The 14,038-nt window shown below is 46.7% G+C and overlaps 1 non-coding gene across 1 annotated transcript; it reads left to right on the forward strand.

Moving 5' to 3' along the window:
• The first annotated feature begins 10,240 nt into the window (after window positions 1-10,240).
• Window positions 10,241-10,313, forward strand: TRNAF-GAA. Its single transcript has one exon. It is a non-coding gene; the product is annotated as a tRNA-Phe (tRNA).
• Window positions 10,314-14,038: the final 3,725 nt, after the last annotated feature.

Below are 14,038 nucleotides of genomic sequence, written 5' to 3' on the forward strand. Positions count from 1 at the left end.
CACAGCTGGAGTCAGTGCAGGAGCTGTGTCCCCTCTGCTCAAGATAACAACAGAGTAGCTGCCTTACATAATCATGGGGTGTCTGCCTCAATAATAACACAAAGGGTAACGTTAGGTCACTTCTGAAGGGAAGGGAGCCTCATTCAGTGCATCCTCACCCCAGTCTAATTCAACCAGGTTTTCTATTTCCATCATTTAAGTCCCCTTAAATGAGAGATGGATAATTAGGGACAGCAGGGAAGCTCAGCGGAAGCAGAGGAACATGAGAAGCAAACAGCAGAATGTACTAATTTCTTCTTTCTAAATCTATGAGGCCCCAAACATCACTAAAAGACATATTAGAACAGAGCTAGCAGTAGCTGGGGAGTGGGGCTGCCATGTAAAAGTCTCTGGGAGCTTTGTCCTACCTCAAAAAGCTTCAGACACAGCTGCCTGGCACATAACTACACTCATGCTGAGCACCACAGCTTGGTGGCCTCAGGCTGGAGGTCACCAAGTCCACGGGAGAAAATCTTCATTTCTCTGCTGTGAGAAAGGAATGAATTTGGAAGCATGCAGAAAATGGGGTTGTCAGGTGCAGGTGTGTGTGTAGCTTCTTTTTAGAGCTTGAGACCTTGAAGGTCCGTGGGGCAGGTGTTGCAGGTCCCATATGAGGTGCAGTCTGCTCTGAGACAGCATGAGGAGGACAAGGAGAGGGAAGGAGGCATCCTTTAAGGACAAAGGATTAAGAAGAACATGTCTGGGACAGCAGTGATCCTGACACCAGTCTTTTCCTTGTTAGTGTCTCCCCACAAGAATGTGGGGATTTACTCCATCTCCCTGCTTCTCATGGAGGTTGGTCCTATTTAGTAATAACATTGACAAGAAAGGAGCATTTGTCCCAACAGATCCATTCAATTTTAGTAAAGCCAGAACTGAGAGGTGGGTGGGGGAAGGAGGCAGAGGGGCAGAAAGGAAAAAAGACAAGAGAATAAAAGGGAGAAAAAGGAAAACCAGAGAGTGCAACTGTAGCCAGGGCTATTTATGCCTGATTTTAGTGGAAGGCCCCCAAGGTCTGAAGAATGTTTTTTTTAATGTCCCTCAGACATGACCTGAGGGAGAGATGATCCTGCTGTCGGGCCACAGGGATGGGGTGGGCAGGACTGCCCAGTTGCTAGACCCCTGGCTCCTGATGGGAGGATGCTGGCAAGGCAGTGGCAGCTCAATTCCAGCACAATAGGATTTAGGGCTCCATGGGTCCTTGCAGGAATGTTGCAGCAGAGAGAGGGAAGGATGTGGGGGGAGATGCAGGGGCGTTCAGGCAACCGAGCCCATGTTTCTCTGCTGGCCACTGTAATTTCTCCCCACCTGACACAGATGGGGGCCTCGCCACTGACCTGCTCAAAGAAACCCCAGCCCACACTGTGGGGGAGGATGAGGTGTCCTGGATTTCCCACCTCACCCCCCCATCATTGTCTGTGTTTCAGCAGTCGGGGTTTGGCTGCGGGGAGGAAAGGGAGGGAAAGGCAGCAGCCCCAGATTGATGGGCTCCTTGATGAGAAGCCTGGCAGAGGTTAGTACCCATCCCCACCACTACCCCTGGATGAGACACCCAGGCGGGTGGGTGTGTGGGGGAGATGGGGGGGGAGTGGGAGCAGGGAGAGGAGCAGACAAAAGGGATGAGCAACGGGTGTGTCAGAGCTCAGAGCAGCCGCAGGCGCCTGCATCTCTCCCTACCTGCTTGCAAGTGGGGAAGGGAGACGGTCTGCAGGGGTGAGCTTTGCAGGGCTTGAAAATGGGCCAGGGCAGCACCCCCCGTGCCTTGTTGGAATAGGGATGCTCTGTGTTTGCCTTCCCAAATGCGCTGCCTGCCCTGGGGAGGGGTTACAGCCGCGTTCCTCCTCCCCAGGCTCTGCAGAGGGGAGGAGGAGGTGCCTGCAGTGCTGCTCTGCTCAGAGCCTGGGAGGCTCTCTCAAGTGGTGCTAGGGAGTCTGTGCAGAAGGAGAAAACCCTGAGATCTGGAGTTTTATGCCCTTTCTTCCCATTCAGGTCATAGAATCATAGAATAATCCTGGTTGGAAGGGACCTTGAAGATCATCAAGTCCAACCATCACCTAAATCCCCCTGCCATGACCAGATTTACCCATTCGGTGCTTAAATCATGTCACTAAGCACTATATCTACATTTCTTTTAAATACTTCCAGGGATGGTGACTCCAGATCTTGCCCTCTAAAGCCTTCCAACTCCCTCCCCAGGTTTTGCATGTGATGGATGTGCACTGCTTCTCTGTCACATCAAGTCTTGTGAGGACAATGCAATCTCATCAAGGTACCCCCCTGCTTCTGCCAGAAGCTGGGGAGGAAGCTGGCTGAATACTAGCCTTCATCCAAAGCTTTGGTTCCAGACACAGAAGGTCTTAAAAGCAAGTTTATCACTTACATTATCAATAAGGAGGCTGTCATTGCCCAGAATAGTCATGGGGGGGGATGCCCTTCCCAGGAGTTATGGAAAACCATGCTCACAGCATCTTTCTTTTAGCTGGGAAGTGAACTGGGATTTCTTCACAACTGGTGTGTTCCATCCTCCACATATCTAACTAGCCCAGCATTTTCTGCAAGACCTTTACTATTTTGGATAACTGATCAAACATCCATCATGCCAGACCAAGGTATAGCTCAGAACATACCCCCCAGGCCATCCATGGCACATGTCACAGGCAAGTTAACACCATCTCCCTACTTCAGTCACACACAAAGTGTAAGGATCCCACAAGGAGTGATCAAGCCTTCTCCCAACACAGAAGTGCCTCCTCAGATGTTCATCTAGGACACAAGCATCCAAACCAAGAAGGGAGCTGAGGCCACCCCTTTTCACCCACCCTGAGAGTGCCTTGTTTCTTTGCTCAGCCCCATAAACAGAGGCTTTTCCTATAAGGGCCTCTTAGGTCTGGATGAGTTTGCATTGTAACCCGACAGACTGCAGAGGAGACCACAGAGGCTCAAAAGGCCCAGGACCCAAAAGTTGCCAGGTAATGTCCTTCTTGATGTCTGAAAAGACACATTCCTCCCTTTAATTTAGGAACTGAATGACCAGCACAAAATGTTTTTCTTCTTCCCTTTCTCATCCCCCTTCTCCAAGTATTTCTGCAGATTGCTTGTGGCATTTGGAACAGCAAAAAGTATCTCAGTTTCCTTTGTTCTCTTTTTCTTTCTGGCTCTTTCTTTTCAGGCAGCTGGAATATGTCCTTTAGACACTCATTAAAAAAACAAAAGGAAAAAAAAAAGCTCTACTCCAAAGGCACAGCAGCTAAGACTCATGTAGGTTCAGTTAAGCTTTATTTAGAAACATGGATGAAATGGATGATATGAAAAATATTAAAAGACCTATTGTCCCAGTCTTCATCCATAGGCAAAAGGAAAGTAGTACATGAAAGTCATCCCTTTGCAGGTCTCCCTGAGCTGTGGGAGAAAAGGCTAAAGGGTTGTGCACTGATTTTTGGGGTGTGCTTGGTACAGTGAGGTAGGAACATGATAGTGCTGCTGAGCTCTAGGGTGTTTCCCCTGCCCACCCACATGTTCACCATAACAATATCTATTTTACTGACCTCTCAGCTTTGCAAGTTCCCTACCAAGTTGTTCTGGGAGAAAAAAAAATCCTTCCTAACATTATCTTTGGCAGCTGCCTCAACCCTGTGCCTGGCAGCATGAATCACCAGAGTTAAGTAACAAACCCATTTATACATCAAGATACCATTGCTGTCCAAGCAATCACACTTATGTTTTTCACTGTGAAGCCAATTACTGTGGATTCTGCTTATACTCATATTATTTCCCTTCCTTTGTTCCCTACTTTTCCTCCTGATAACTTCTGGATGTTTTACAAAACAGAGAAAAGTTGAGAAAGAGGGGGCTGGGCTGCTAAGGTAGAGTCAGAAAATATTTCCCAACTCCCAGGAAGAATAATTTAGTACTAATTTTATGAGTTCCCAGGAAACCCATCATGGAATCTCACCAAACTTTGCTTGGCAAGGGCAAGTGGATTGCAAATGAGGTAGATTGCCACCTGGTTTGTGTATTGTTGTCTTGTTATTGTCACAAACCCCCACATATTTTGATGCACCTGTTATTGTTACAAGGCTTTTCTTGGTGCTGTTTTTCTGCTGCTGTAATACCCTCTTGATTACTCTGGTCTATTGACAGTTATTGAAACAGTGGTTCCCAAATGCATTTAGTTTATCCTTCTGAAAAGGAAGTTTTGATGGGTTGAAAAGGCAGTGGGTGATCCATCTTGAAAGAAAGATCTGGGGAAAAAACATTGCACTGGGAGGTTGTGGAGGCAGAGGGGGATCTGCAAATGTTATTAAGCCTGGGAAAAGCAACAGAACTTGCATGCTGAGCAGAACTGCAGGACTGCAATATTCAGTATGTGACACAAAACTCATTTAGACCAAGACTTGTGTCTCTCTCTCAGTGCTTAGCTCCAAGAAAAACCTCTCAGACCAGGTGTTCTCCTGTCTGGTCAACCTGGGTCCATGCAGGGCACAACCAAGAAGAGGGCCAGCAGGACCAGGGTAGGGATTGTCCCCCTGTACCTGGCACTGGTGAGGCTGCACTTCTCAAATCCTGTGTTCCAGTTTGGGCCCCTCACTGCAAGAAAGACACTGAGGTGCTGGAATGTGTCCAAAGAAGGGTGACTAAGATGTTGAAGACTCTAGAGCACCAGTCTTATGAGAAGCATATGAGGGAACTGGGGTTGCTTAGTCTGAAGAAAAGGAAGGTGAGGGAAAACCTTCTCACTTGCTACAACTACCTGAAACAAGGTTGGAGTGAGGTGGGTGTTGGTGTCTTCCACCAAGGTAAATGGCCTCAAGTTGTGCCAGAGGAGGTTCAGATTGACTATTAGGAACAATTTCTTCACCAAAAGGGTTGTCAGGCACTGGCACAGGCTGTCAAGAGCAGTGGTGGACTCACCAACCCTGGAGGTGTTTAAAAGATCTGTAAATGTGGTACTTAGGGACATGGTTTAGTGATAGACATGGCAGTGCTGGGTTAATGGTTGGACTTGGTCTTTTCCAATAAAAAATATTCTATGATTCTGTGGTGCTGCACAGTAGCTGATATAGTCGCATGAAGCTTAGAAAGTTCTGCCTCAGATACCTTCTTCTGCCTGATGGGAAATAAGATTTTGATGAACACAGACCTCTAGTTTTCCAAATTGCTTTGCCACTCTGAGCCAAGATCTCTCAGACCTCTCTCCTTGTGTAACAGAGGCACTAGAGCAAAGACTAAAACTTTGTTTTCCCAGCAAAGTGTGATTAAGACTTAGGGAGAACCTAAACACCAGGTCTGGGGTTTGTTCCTGCTGTGTGTCCCTACCAGTGAGTATGTGGCTAATACCCTACAGGGCAGACTGCAAATTTGCATCCTGATCCAGATGATTTATCTTAGACAACAACGTGACTGGAGCCTCCATCCCTCCATCCAGGGGACATTCAAGCATGAGGATACTGCACAACAGAGTAGTGGTGTTCCTATTCATAGCCTGGATTCCTAAGAACCAAATACAAAATCAAAATTTCAAAGAAGTTCCAGTGAGTCCTTCCTCCCAGGCCCTGAAGGATGGGCTGACAATCTCAGCAGCTTTTAGACATCAGCCTTACAGAGGGAGGCACAGTTTGGCAGCCAGGCTTCATTAACTCTGTATTTCAAAGATGCATTTCTCTCTCCAGAATAACAATTGAGTTTTCTCAGGCCCCACGTTCCCCCCTCTTTAGCACATCCCCTCACAGCTATTGCAGTAGGTAGCAAGCACCCACTGCCCCCTTCGTGCCATTAGCTCTTTCTTTCCATAAAGAACCATCAAAGATGAGGTTTGCAAACAGTTTGTTGCCTAGTGGTGCCTTACATTTCAGAGCTATTGCTGTTGCTGTTGCATATTTTGGAGAATTTTCTCAAGCAGTCCATTTTTGCTAATGGGCTCTCTTGGAGGTCTGTTAAACTGCAGGAAAGATGTAGACAAGCAACCTTCCTGCTGGGAGACTTTCCAAACCTCAAGGAACCTTTTTCAGAAACAGGAGTTCCATATTCTTAATGAGATCATTTTCAGAAAAGTCTGGAAAAAGAGAAAGAAGAGAAAATAGTGACAGCAAAATAGAAGTAATCATTAAAAATGCTTTTCAAGTGAACCAGAAGCCTACTCAGTGTAATGAGACAGAAAAATTTCAAGAAGCCTAAAGGAGGAACATGTGTTTTATTTGACACATCAGAGCCAAGTCAGTACATGAAAAGCAATGGCATCTCAACCCTGCAGTTGTCTGTCACTCCCTTGGTGCAGATAGCTGGATTAAGAGTGGAGAAATGGGCCAAAATCCCACCAGTGACACAGCTTGGTGCCAGGAAGTCATCAATGAAACTTAAGATTTGTGACAAATCTGCTTTGCTGACTGGAGTGGAAAAGGTGACCTCTACACGTCCATCTGGCTGATGCTTTCACCCTCACTTTTTTAAAAAGTGCACCCAGGGAGGGGTGATGAACCCACACTGGCCCACAAAGACCAGCTTCATGTTTCTTAATGTAACCACACACATCAGCTGCTGAGATTAGGATTCAGTGGTAGCTTTATCTGAATGGATGGAATGTGATAACTTTTGAAAGCTGCATCTGGTAATGCCAGATGGATCTTTTCAAAAGCACAGGCAGATGAACCTCAGGTGACAGGAAAACTGGATGAAGGAGAGAAGGAGAAGTGGGGGCACAGGGATCTCCTGTTGTCTGTTTGACTCAAACACCTGTTTGGGAGTGGTGGATCAAACACTTGGTTGATGGCACGAAATGACAACTCCAGCACATCTCTGCCCATCATGCCAATGTGGTCTAGCAGGTTGAAATTTTCCTGATGTCTCAAGAACCCAGGGCATGAGCATCAGGAGATGCCAAAGAAGATGTACACAAGAACATCTAGCTCAAAACTCAGTCTGCAACATTTTTCCACATGTTATTACCTAAAGAGCATAAAAACAGAAAAAAAAATAAAAAAAAAAAAGAGAATGTAATGTTATAACACCAGACACTCTCTTAATCCCCAAAGATTTGTGATACAGGCACTGCATAAACCAAAGCAGGTATTTTAATATTTGCATGGGTTTTTTTTGTGGAGTTTGTTATTTTTCCATAAATTTGCCCAGTCATCTTTTGAAAGTCTGTACACTTGGGGGATTTCTAAAATCCTGTGGCACAGGTTTGCACAGATCACCAGAGATTGTGTGAACAAACTTCTCCTCTTTCTTTGTTCCAAGCTTGGTACTTGCTCACTTCAACTGGTAACTCTTAGTTCCTACTTCAGAGAGTCAATAAACAATCAACCCCTAATTGCTCTTCTCTAGATCCTATAATATCCTTCCTTTTACCAGACTGAATAAACCCAGTTTGTAAAGTGATTCCATGTGCAGAAGTGACTTTCTTACCCCTTTCTACTGGTGAGGTTCTTTTCACAACCTTCCTGGTACGGAGTCACCAAAATAAAATAGAAAGTATTCAAAATATGAATGAAACAGGAGTATTTGCAGTGGGAATGAGGACATGTGAGAGAGGACAACAGGTAACCTGGAGCATGGGGAGCTCACACTCTGCAAACCCCTGGTGCAAAGGACACACAAGTGACCTGTGGAAACCACCAGAATGAAATCAAAGATGAAGTACAATGTTATCTATTAGAGAGTTTCTGGGATAGAGGGATAAAGTGGGGAAAGAGACAGAAATGGGAACAGTCTCACTGAAAGAAGTGTCAGAGGGACAGGGTATTTTCCCAGCAGGAACCCATGGTTGCTGGCTGGCTGTCTTTTGTGACAGTGGGCAGGATGTCAGGAGTATCCCAAATCTCTGCATCTGCAAAGTGCAGCACTGAGCTGGACATCTGTGTGCTAGGGAAGAGGTGTCCACACCCCTGGCCAAAAAAGCAGCATCTCCTAAAAGAGAGGAGTCATCCCAACTTCACTTCCCCTCCCACTTCATTCTCTCCCCATACTAGAGCTGCCTAAGGAGCTCCAGCTTTTAGGTCTGAACTGAGCCTGAAGGACACATTTAATTTCTTTCTCTTTGATGAGGGAAAGTTTAAGCTTCCAACTTCTTCCATGTGACATGTTAGGACTGGCAAAACAAGTTTTCCTTCTGATGACTTTGCTTCTAGACTTTCAATTGTGATTCTTCACCATCTGAATAAGCAAGCTTCCCATCATGTCAGCTTCTCTAAATTTCTAATTTAACTGCAATGTAGCACTTCCTTCAGGGCTTATTCTTTATCAGATCATTCACATCATCATTTCCACCAGCACTGGTAGCATTTGCAAAGTGGCAGCATAGCTCATCTTTCTGTAGGAATTTTGCACTCAGCTGAAGCTTGAATATTTCCAGCAAGGCAGAGTGGGTTGTCAAATACCACAGTTCCCATCTCAGGATCATTTCTTCCTGTCTGAGGGAAGCTGGTGAGAAACAGAACTGCTTTGGTTGCTGCAGTGACTTTCCTTGACAAGGAGAAAGCTGGTGAAGCAAAAATGGGACAGCTGGAAAGGCAGAGCTAAGTCCCAGGTGAGCCAGGCTTCCACACAAGCTGACCTGGCAAGTCTCCCTTTCCTGGGGACAAACATGCAGATGGCTCCTTGTGACCCATCCACGTAGGGCCATCAGTGGGATGGTGTGGGCTCCATGGCTGTTAGCAGTGAAAAAAAGAAATGTGGCTGTGAGAATGATTCCTTCCCTGTGCATTTATCCCACCCAGGCATTCTCATCTGAAGATATTTGATAGCTGTTGAGCTTATGGTGTCTGATAGTTGCCATTTGGACCAGGTGTTCAAACATAAGCACCAGTGACAGAACCAGAGACAGGTATGGAATGACCAGGTGAAGATGTTCCTTCCAGCTTCTTGGATATGGCAGAAGGGGATTGGACTGTAACATGACCTCCTATGAAGCATCTCCCTGTGCCATTTTCAGAGACAGAGAACTGGACTAGATGGGCCATTGATCTGTTCTAGGAGGGCACATATATTTTTCCTTGTTTTTTAAGAAACTCAAGAGCATTCAAGCCATCATTGCAGGGTTGGAAAGTGTGAGATGGGTCATAGATCATAGAATGGTTTAGGTCAAAGGGACCTGAAACATCATCTAGTTCCAACTCTCCTGCCATGGAGAGGGACACCTTCCACTAGATCAGGTTGCTCAGAGCCCCATCCAACTTGGCCTTGAACAGTTCCAGGCATGGGGCAGCCACAGCTTCTCTGGACAACCTGGTCCAGTGTCTCACCACCCTCACACTAAACAATTTCTTCCTAGTGGATCATGAAGAAAGTCTACAGTCACCTGCAGTAAGAGCTGTGGGACAACTGGGATAACCTAAGGTATCTCAGGTAGGTCTGAATGTGTATATCTAGGCAACCCAAATGGATTTCTTGGACTGGGATTGTGTTTGAGATGACAGATATGGTTCAGTTGCCTACAGGAGAATAGGTAGGTCAATCTCCACCCAAATCCCAAAAGTTTTAGGGGTTTTCCTGTTCTGGATGTCACTAGTCCCTGGCTCTTTTATTTGGAGTGGCACTGCTTCTGCTTCATAGACTAAGAAGGGAAGCTGGGACAGTAATGATCTCAGGGGAAATAACTACAATCTCAGGAGTCAAATATCAGAACAATCTCTCTGTTGTGTTCTCCCAGCTCCTAGTAATCTGCAAATTAAAGACTTCTCAGACTGGGAAAGACAAAAGGTTTTAGGGCAACCTATGTGTAACACTTGGTGATGAAAGCAATTGATGGTCTTAAAGGTCTTTTCCAACCTTGACGATTCTGTAATTCTGTGATTCTATGAAAGTAACTTTCTGCATTTCTGTCATTGCTTCTGAAACCCTTCATAGTTCAGCCACACACAACATCCCATGGAATCACAGAATCATAGAATCATAGAATCTTAGGGGCTGGAAGGGACCTCGAGAGATCATCTGGTCCAACCCCCCTGCCAGAGCAGGGTCACCCAGAGCACATCACACAGGAACGTGTCCAGGGGGGTTTGAATGTCTCCAGAGAAGGAGACTCCACAGCCTCTCTGGGCAACCTAGAGAGGAGAAGGCTCATGGTGATATGGTAAAAGGGAGGGTGTAAAGTAGATGGAGGTAGACAGGACTAGATGTATGTGTTCACAGAGCCAGTCTGGATGGTAAAAGGCTGAAAGATACTTATATTTCCACAGATTTGTAAAATTTGGAAGCTTGTGGGGCTGAAGTAGCTCAGCTGGGAGAGCGTTAGACTGAAGATCTAAAGGTCCCTGGTTCAAACCCGGGCTTCAGCAGTGTTGCCTGTACTTTTTGTGCCTAGTTTTGGGCTCTTTGGTACAAGAGAAACATGGAAGTACTGAAGAGAGTCCAGAAAAGAGCCAGGAATGTGATGAAGGGACTGAAACATCTCCCCTATGAGGAAAGGCTGAGGGAGTTGTCCAGCCTGGAGATGGAAAGTCAGGAGGTATCATGTCAATATATATGAATACCTGAAAGGAAAGTGCAAAGAGGGTGGATCCAGAGTCTTTCAGTGGTCTCCAGTGGCAGGACAAGAGGCAATGGACACAAAATGCAACACAAGAGGTTCCCTTTAAACACCAGGAATTACTTTTTACTGTGTGAGTGACTGAACACTGGCAAAGGCTGCCCAGAGAGGTCTTGAGTGCCCATCCTTGTGGATGTTCAAAAGCTGCCTGGACATGATCTGGGACAACTGGCCCTGCTTGAGCAAGGGGTTGGACCAGCTGACCTCCAGAGGTCCCCAACCTGGACGAGAGTCAGTCAGAGCCCCCTGAATGGTCCATGTGCAGGAATAAATGATATCAAATTCAGTTTGTGTCTTGGGCCTCATTTTTTTTATGAAAACAGACATCCGGCAGTTGTCCAAGTAGATCCCAGGTGTTGCCTCAGGTTTAATAACAGCTTACACGTTGTGCTGTGCTGAACTGCTCTGACCTCATCTGCCACACCAGAGAAATGCAGCTTGGGCCCTAAAGGCAGAAGCAAATCACATGCCAGATGAGCAGAGTGGATCACAGAGCAGTGAGATGGCACAGGCTCAGCATTCAAGCAAGCTTGTTAAACAGTATTTTGACCTGATGCTGGACTCATGGCATAACGAGGTGTGCTGGGAATAGCAATAAGGCCAATGCTTGGGCTTGAGCACTGCCCCGTGCCCCTCCACACTGCTTCAATCTGACCCTCCCAGGCAATGCCAGACACAGTTCAGGAGACAGAAGGAGGCAGGAGCCCAAGAGGTGGTTTGGACATACTAACTCTGCTGAGGCAGGAGGGGAAGAGGCTTTAGCACCAGGACAGACATGCCCTACTAGCTGTTCTTGGTCCCATTGAGTGGGGAAGACCAGTTGTATTTGCTTTTGGCAACATAACCCTCTTTGCAGAGGACCTGGAGATTTCCCACCGCCTTCCTCCTTGGTGGGCCACTGGCACCCTTACCTCAGACAGTCTAGAAGGGCTTCCACAGTGAAGACAAGCATCTGAAGTTCAACTTTATTATGGTTGTTGTTGTACAGGTGAACCACAGTCAGCTGAGGAAATCCCCTGAACTTAAACCAGTCAAAAAGTAAGAGATTTTTAGGGATGGAAAAGATTGGAGATGGGGGTGTAGGTGTTTGCTGTTTTCTTACTCTTCACTGGGTATCTGCTCATGGGCAGTGTTGAAGGATGGACAATCTGAGCTGCAACAGTTGTTCTTGTGGAGGTGCCAGTGACACTTGGGCTTGCTCATCCCTACCACAGCCACGGGCTAGCACAAAAAAGTAGCTGCAGTCAAATTGCTTTGAAGCCTGATCCACAGCTATGGGAAAGCAAAGGAAAGGCTCCCACTGATGCCAGCAATCAGACCGTTATGTTCCCACTGCAGGATACAAAGAAATCCCCAGAGGCCATAGTGAAGTGATGCCAGAAGGGATGAGAGCAGTTTATTCACCTGCTCCATCTCCCAGCAACCTGGTCCCCTCCCAGCTGAAACAGCTCCAACTTGAGCCTCAGTGCCAAAAGTTGTCAAGTTTCCCTGGGTTTGCCTCACAGAAGAGTTCAAAGCAGCCCCGTGCTGGGGGGTTCTTGCTCAGGAGAGGCAGCGAGGGAAGGTGCAGCATGAGTAACAATAGTGGGAGGCAGGCAGTGTGGGGGTGGCTGCCCTGCCAGCTCCTTCACCCAGCCCACACACGTGCACCTCCCTCCTCTCCTGGCTCTTCATGTCCCCTCAGTCCCAGGAGCCCCACATGGATCAATCAGCATCTGTTGGATCCTGATAATCATCTCTTCCCCAGCACAGAGCTGCTCCAACCTGCAGCTCTCCCCCACAAACACTCACAGCTCTGACAGTGCCCTTTAGTTCTGTTTTTCTGCTTTTTCCAGTGATTTCTGCCTCTTTCTTTTCATGCCATCAGTTCTGATTTGCTGTTGTTGTCCTCCTCCCCCATCCTCTTGCCACCCCTCTCTGCCTTTACCCACCTCTGACCACACGGCACCAGAGCTTCATCTCCCTGATGCTGAGATGCCTGCACTGAATATCAACCAGGTTAGCAAGTGGGAAATGTTTAGCAGGAAGGTAAAACCCTGTCTTCTGAGGGGAGAAAAAGAAGGTAAAAAAGTTAAACATGAAAAAAAAACCCTGCAAAGCATGTGGTCACTGTTGGATTATGATCAGAACTGTTAGGACACCTGGCAAAGCTCCCACTGAAGCTCCAGAATGCAGGTCACACCAGGGGTTATTGCATATGCTGTCCTTGCTTGGTTATGTTTTATGGGGTCTGACAGAAGACCCCAGACCTCTGATTTGTAGTCACTGTGAATCACTACTGCAGTGTCAATATAGCTGCCCTGATGGAGAGATCATAAGGTGAGGAATGCATGGTCCAAACATCACCTTCTCTATTTTGATTATTTGAATGATTGTTTGCATTCCCATGGAGTGCTTCTGTTTTCTTTCAATGTTCTTGTAGGACATACTGTAATTTATGGGCTAATTGCACTGCATGTCTGCTCTGATCCTTGTTCTGCCAGTAGCTGGTTTGAGGAGAAGACAATTCTTTTATTTATGCCTCAGTTTCACTCATCAGAACACTGGACAAAGTACTTCAGAGTAGCTTTGGAAAGTCTTCTGAAATCTGACAGAGGTATCTAGCCATGACGTAAACAGAGGCAGCACATACAGAAAAACAAAAGGCATTGCCAGCCTTGAAGATTAATTTTCTAAATTACATGGCAGTTACAAGATGAGGAAAAGGAAGGATTATTATTTGCATGTCATGGGAGCAATAATCCTGCGATTATTACACCAGGCAGCAAGACATTAAGGCTGGGTTTGTGCTGCAGTGCAGAGCTCCTGGAGGTGCAGCAGCACTGTGCCATCAACTGACAGCTTGTCTGCAGTCAGAAAGGCAACACAGGCTTTTCTGCAACTGTGGGAAGTCCAGATTGTGATGAAAAGCACCTGTCTTTGCATTAAGAGATGCATCCTGCAGTTCTTGCAGCAGTGGGTACTCAGGACCTGCTCTTCAGACCCTCTGACAGAAGATTAGTTCTGATGTGTCCAGCCCTGCTCTTTCTTAGCCCCTTTGAGCAGGTGATGTTGGCCTCTGACATCTTGGCAGCAGAAATCTGAATCATGCTCTGAGACACCAACTCTGCATATTGATTTTAGTGGAAACCTGGCCTAAAAAAGGTCTTTCCTCCATTAAATAAAGCTCAGAAGTTCTGCCCAAAGGAGCTTCAGGCAGCAGTCCATGACCTGAGAGCCAACTCTTTGAATCACAGAATGGCTTGGGTTGGAATGACCACCTGCTCCCAACCTCCAGCCATTGGCAGGGGCACCTTCCACTTGACCAGATTCCTCCAAGCCCCATCCAACCTGGCTTGAACACTTCCAGGGATAAGGCACCCATAACTTCTCTGAGTAACCTATGCCAGTGTCTCAGCACCTTCACAGGACACCTTTTCTTCTAATACCTCTTCTAAATCTCCCTTCTTTCAGTTCTCAATAATTGCCCCCCCC

The sequence above is a fragment of the Chaetura pelagica genome, unplaced genomic scaffold (genome assembly GCF_000747805.2).
Source record: "Chaetura pelagica isolate M959 unplaced genomic scaffold, ChaPel_1.0 scaffold96, whole genome shotgun sequence".
Lineage (NCBI taxonomy): Eukaryota > Metazoa > Chordata > Aves > Apodiformes > Apodidae > Chaetura > Chaetura pelagica.